This window comes from Pteropus medius, unplaced genomic scaffold (genome assembly GCF_902729225.1).
Source record: "Pteropus medius unplaced genomic scaffold, Ma_sr-lr_union100, whole genome shotgun sequence".
Taxonomy (NCBI): Eukaryota; Metazoa; Chordata; class Mammalia; order Chiroptera; family Pteropodidae; genus Pteropus; species Pteropus medius.
In genome coordinates this window covers 12,139,885-12,146,180 of record NW_024353517.1, presented here as the reverse complement: position 1 = coordinate 12,146,180, position 6,296 = coordinate 12,139,885, and the positions used below count along the sequence as shown (strand labels likewise).

The 6,296-nt window shown below is 42.3% G+C and overlaps 1 pseudogene; it reads left to right on the top strand.

Moving 5' to 3' along the window:
* The first annotated feature begins 1,044 nt into the window (after positions 1–1,044).
* LOC120593166 (uncharacterized) lies at positions 1,045–1,163 on the top strand (annotated as a pseudogene).
* Positions 1,164–6,296: the final 5,133 nt, after the last annotated feature.

Here is a 6,296-nt window from a genome sequence, read left to right as displayed (position 1 = left end):
TAAGAAATATTTTTAGATTTATGCCCATAATTACATTTATTCGTCTACTTATTTCCCTTAAGCATCGGAGCTAGGAACAAAGATCCTTAGTGGCCATCTCTTTGCTCCCCATAACATATAGCTGCACACACCGAGGTCCAGAGAGTCCCTTTGAAGAGAGAGGATTGGTGGATGGTACAAGATTTTAAAATATTTTAGAAATATTTTAGAAATATTTAAGCAGAAGTCTCTGCTTAAACTCACACAATAGTGACTTAAAAATAAAAGAAAATTTTCATATCGAATAAGAAAAAACTCTCTTAACTACCTCTGTTCTACATATTCAAACATGAAAGACTATCAGTTTTGAGTAGTTTTTCTGGAGTAACCAGAAAAACTGTGGTAGGTTTATGGTAAGCCAACTATTTGGACCTAATGACTCAAACATGGCCCAACTGATTTTAACCACATTTATACCTTGTTCTTGAAGCAATCAGCCACACAGGTACCATACTTGTTAGTAAACGCCTATTTCTACTTGTGAAAAAGTAGAGGATGATTGTAAGATCTTAAGAAAAATGTCGGGACCAGAGTATATGTCCGTGGAGAAAGATAAGTAACAAAACAGAATGTGAACAAGAACCATCGGCTCACTGCATCATATCATTGTTTACCAGACTCATTTCAAAAGGTGTGGGTTTGGGAATCCCAGCGGCTATTGCAACCCATAAAAGCCTCTCTTCATATGTGAACACAATGACTCAGGAAGCTAGAAAATATATGGTGTTCTCCTTAACAGTAAATTATTTATTAATGATTCAAAACTTTAACAATCCATCATTTCCTTCCAACCCCAAACCCCCAGACAGGACCTACTTCTAGATAAGCCCATAGTGGGTAGTAGATAAAATCTTGTAAAATTCAATGGAAAGAAGTAAGCTTTGTGCGTGTACTTCCTGTGTGTTTAGAGAGCATACACATTGTCTGTAACTTAGTAAAATAGAAAGAACAAGCACCCTACCTTACATTATGCTCAAAAAAAATTTTTTAAATCTAGGCGGTTTAGTCTACGGCCATGCCACCCTGAACAAGCCCGACCCCGTTTGATATCGGAAGCTAAGCAGGGTTGAGCCTGGTTAGTACATGAATGGGAGACCACCTAGGAAGACCAGGTGCTGTAGGCGTAAAAAACAAAAAATAAGGGATTGTAAACTGACAAGGTCCTAACAATCTGTGAGGTCAACCAAACTTTGCCTTGCCTGAAAAAAAAATGAAAAAGAAAAAAGAACACTAGGTGGTTTAAAGACATGAATTTGAAAAGCCAAACTAGAAAACAATATAGAAAAACATCTTTATGTCTTTGGAATTAGAAACGATTTTTTAAATAAGCTATAAAAAGTGCAAACCATAAAAGAAAATATTGATAAATACTATTCTATTAAAATGAATTCATTTTTGTTAAAACATGTCATAAAGAAAGCAAAAAACAAGCTACAAACATATTTCTAACATATATAACCAACAAATTATTTGTATATAAAATATATATTGTAATTCATTAAGCCATTTATATATGTCATATATACTATTTTGAGGATATATTTTACAGAAAAAGAAATCAAGAAAGACAAAATGCAGATTTGGAGCTAGAGCGAACCTGGCTCTGTGACTAAGTTACTGAATCTCTCCAACCTCAGTTCTGTCAAGTTATTATACATAACCTTAATAATAGTTCCTTCCTCATAGGGAAGCTCTCAGAGCTTTAAATGGCAGTACATGTGTAAACACCTGACACATGGCAAGAGTGCAACAGATGATGAATGATTATAGATAAATAATAGTGTCAGAGCTGGATCAGAATTAAATTCAGCTCCTTGTATCCTCCTGATCCAAAACAGGATTGTTCCCAGAACACATGGCTGCAGTTAAGTGGCTGGGAAGGGGCAAGTGGTATTGACAGATGGAACTTTTCCATTGGGGTGCTTCTAACATAGCCGACAAGATAAGCTCGAGTTATTGCTCCTGTTCTTCCCATTCACTTGCTCTGAGGCAAGAGCTAATTACTCCAAAACACACCTCCCACAATTAATCCCTTCGGGGAGCCACCAGCGGGCCTGGCCTGGGTGGGGTGGACATCTGGGAGGAGAAACTGTCTCAACCTAAACACCATCCTGGAACAAACTCCCATCCCCGAGGCTATGAGTCTCTCTCATCAGCAAAAATTTTCCTTAGTGGTGGATACCTACCTTACGTTTTTAAAGAGGAGCAACCGACTGATAAAACTCACTAGGCCCTCAGTCAGCAGCCCTGAAACCAAGAACACTTACTCTGAACAGGTTTTACTTCTGAGAGAAATTCCCCCAAATTCTTGGCTCATTCTGAAATCGTCTATTTTGTTTACAATCACTCTAGGAAATCTCAAGTAAGATAAAAATACACAAAGTAAAGCCCATGGACTAACAATGACAGAAAAAAAGAATGGCAGTGATGAAGCCAGTTTCAATCCTACTGCTTCAGGCGATCAGGGCCGGGCCAGCTGAGAAAGCCCCAGGCTACCGTGGGCTCTTTTCCATGGGAGGACCAGAACCGAAAATGCTCCTCTCCCTGCTGAGACTTTGGAGTCAGGAGTCCCCGCCTCTAGAACCTTTTAATAAAAGCTCAGTGCTCAGTGGCTGGGGTGAATGGAGAGTGGTGCCCTGTGGGAGTTGGAGCAGATGACCTCCACGGAATGAGCAGAGACAGCCCCATTCACACCATAAATAAGACCGTTCTTATCTGATCCTGTGTCCAAATTTTTTATTCCAAAAGTATAGTCACCATGTCCCTTTCATTCTAGGGCATTTTGAGGAGTCATTTGTTTGTGTAATGAGAGCTTAGGTCAAGGAAGATGGTTCCTCTCCAAACCACTGAGGGAAAAAGGAGCTTATTGTAAATGGCCAAAGCAGCTCTGGCCCCAAGGCCAGAGGACAAGCCATGCAGTCCTCGTGCCCCATAGTCCCCAGTGGGGACAGCGGCCCTATCCACATTGACCCACTCTCACAATCGAGGGCTCAGAGAGCTGAGTAGGATCAATGGAAGCCAGAGTGGAGGCCACTCTAGGTCTGATAGGCATGGGATGTCAGCTGGACAACAGGAGGCCCAGAGCCGAAACCTAAGCAAGTGCTCTCCCGCTCTTGTCCCCTTGCAGTCCTCACTCTAACTGCCACCTTGGCTCCCCAGGCCCCCAGACAGAGCAAGGGTCAGACATGTATGAGAGAAACAGGGCATCCAGGCCAGGTGTCCCAGGATGGCAGCTGATGGGAAGCCAGCAAGGAGGTCAAGAAGGGAAAGGTCCAGTTTCTTGAGATCCACGTGGCACATGCCTGTGGGGTTTCTGTAGGGAATTTCGTGTGAGGAAGTTGATCCGCAGAGACATGGGTTGGTAACTTCCTCCAATGAGTCTCCGCTAACATTTTGCCACTCTTCCAGTCTTTATCTAAACCACAGAGCATTGCCTCTACACCAGAAGAAGAATTCACTGTGTCAGGAAAATTTATTGCAATACCATTCCTAGCATTAATACATCTCTTTACTTCAAATCTTTATTTATCTGTCTGCCAGGTCATTAGAGGACCTGAAGAACTGTCCCCACACTCCAGAAACCTGTCCCTACTTCTCAACGAACTGACCCTAAAGCAAGGACTGAGTTGTGCTCCAAAGACAAAACACTAGGTTTAAACTCTGACATTTGGTGGCAGTACAGGCAAAATCTGGAACTTTCATTAGTATATCTATAGAATCATCCCTCATATTGTTCCTAATAGATTATTTCCTTGATGGTTAAATGTGGAAATGATTCCCACAAGTTCCTCTTCAAGGATAAACTAATCTTTAGTTCCATACCTCTCTTTTTGAGAAGTTAAATAGCTCCAGGGCAGTGCTGTTCAGTAGAAGTATGATATAATTCGCATATGTAATTTAAATCTTCTAGTAGCCACATTTAAAGTAAGAAAAAAGCAACAAGAAAAAACAGGTGAAATAAATTTTTATTTCACCCAACATATCCAAAATATTATCATTTCAACATGTAATCGACATATGAATGAGATATTTTATATTCTTTTTGTCATACGAAGTCTCAAAATCTGGTATGTATTTTACACTTGCAGCTCGTCTCAGTGCAGAGTAGCCACATCTCAGGTGTTCATTGCCACATGAGGTTAGTGGCTCATGGGGCAGTACAAGTTTAGAGCATCAAGTCTGCATTTCACAGCTTGGTCTTCCATTTATTAACTTGACTTTCATTTATCAATTCAGGCATGTCTACTCTTACTGCTGAACAGAGAGAAAGGATCTTAGAGGATTTCCTTCATTTTATATCTAATCCCATGTGAACCCAGACATGAAGACCTGCTTGAGGTCACACAAATATTTAGTGATGCCAAGCCATGCCAAGGCTTTCCTGACTTCTAGAGGAGGTGAAACTGTTTAAACCAGGCAAGTAAATTAAAGTATAGTCACCTATAAAAATGATACTGGAAAGAGTTAATGAGTAGATGGTTTCTTCTTTGCTCTGTCGAGTGCTTTTACTTGATCCCAACTTCTCAAAATTAGTCATCCCCACAGCCAGCCCTATGACGACTGTCCCAGCAGCAGGGTGAGCTGACCTTGCATGACATGTTGGAGAAGATTCCTTGAGCTCTGCTGCCACAGGAATTTGAAGGTCACCCTCAAGCAAAACTGGTGGCTCCACAGAATATGCACCACCAACTCTCTGTTCCAGGTAAACTCAAGACAAAGCCGGGGTCTCCTTTGTGCTCCCTTCTGTTGGACCCAACCAGAGAAAGGGAAATGGACGTGACATCCAAGATGTGCAGAAAGCAGGAATCAGGATGGAGAGGCCCAGGGGCCAGGCATCTCCAGCATACAAGAGAGAGACATTACACAGTAGCTTAATATAACTGGTCTCAGGACCAGGAGGGCCAGCAGGATCCCAGCTGCAAAGCCCCTCCACTGGGAGATGCTTTCAGTGCCCATGTCAGCAGCCTGTCCCAAGGCTTCTCAAATTTTCATGCTCACCTGAATCCCCTGGGGATCTTGTTGAAATGAAAATTCTCCTCAATAGATTTGGGGTGGGGCCTCAGATTCAGCCTTCCTAGCCATGTCCAGGTGATAGTTACCACTGGTCCAGGGACCACAGTCAATAGCAAGGGCCTATCTCACCTGGCCCTGCAGGTGAAAGAACGGCCAGTGACTGAGAAGGCCCAGCTAGACTAGATGCAGTTGAGATGGATATTTCTTCCCACTGACATTTATAGATCTATTGATGATAGCTAACACCAACAAAGTGTAACCATCACTATAAGCCCTTACACTAACTCATTTAATCTTCGCAACAGCCCTATGAATTGGTGGCTTATTATTGTGCCTATTTACAGATGAGGAAACCAACACATAGAATGTTTAGGCGACTTGCCTACAGCTGCTAAGTGACGAAACTGGGATTGGACGCAGGCAGCCTGGGTGGTTCAGCGTATTAGGTGAGCAGTCTCGAAAGATGCTGAGACTGGTGTGTGTTGTCTCAGCCAGGTGAGACAGCTAGATGACAAATACGTCTGTGGTATATTAGAATCCTTTAGAACTGTGATGAGCTCGCCAAAGTTTGTTTCAAAATACCTGTGAGCCTTCCCCTAACCAGCCTTGGCCCGTAAAGTATCTTTTATCTTCAAACAACTTCAAAGCTTGTTGGTACTTTTATAAATAAAAGTTTAGTTTCTTAGGAATTCAGAAAGGGTATTAAAAGTAATCAGTATGGGCTTTAGGAATTTTATCTTTAACTTCCTGCTCTGGGGGACAGGCCCTATTGATATGCTTCAAACGTTGTTGATCTGTCTTCTCTTTGTTTTAGGGGAAGCAGGGCTGTGTCATCCTGTTGGGCTTAGAGTTTTCTCATTTGTTCTCTGTTTGATCCATAGCCATTTGTAGTTATGAGAGCAGCTGAGTGCTAGTCGAAGGACCAGACTAACTGGGGTGCAGTTCTGCTCTGCCTCTAGGTAGCTGTGTGGCCTGGTCAGCTCGCATCCCTTCGCAGGGCTGCTTCCTCATTTGTGCCATTACAGATCTGGTCAGATTTTCTGAAGTGCTAGCATACAGCATGTTCTTTTTGAGGGTCTCTGATCTTTGTCAAGATTTTCCCAGGAGCTGCTGGTTTTCTGTGTGATTGACTGTTCCCACCATCGGGGTAACAGCTGCCCACAAAACAATGAGTCCCTAGAGAAGGCCTACAACAAAAGTGAGAAATTCTTTGGTGAGAAAGTCTTGATACTGATCCTGGCTCC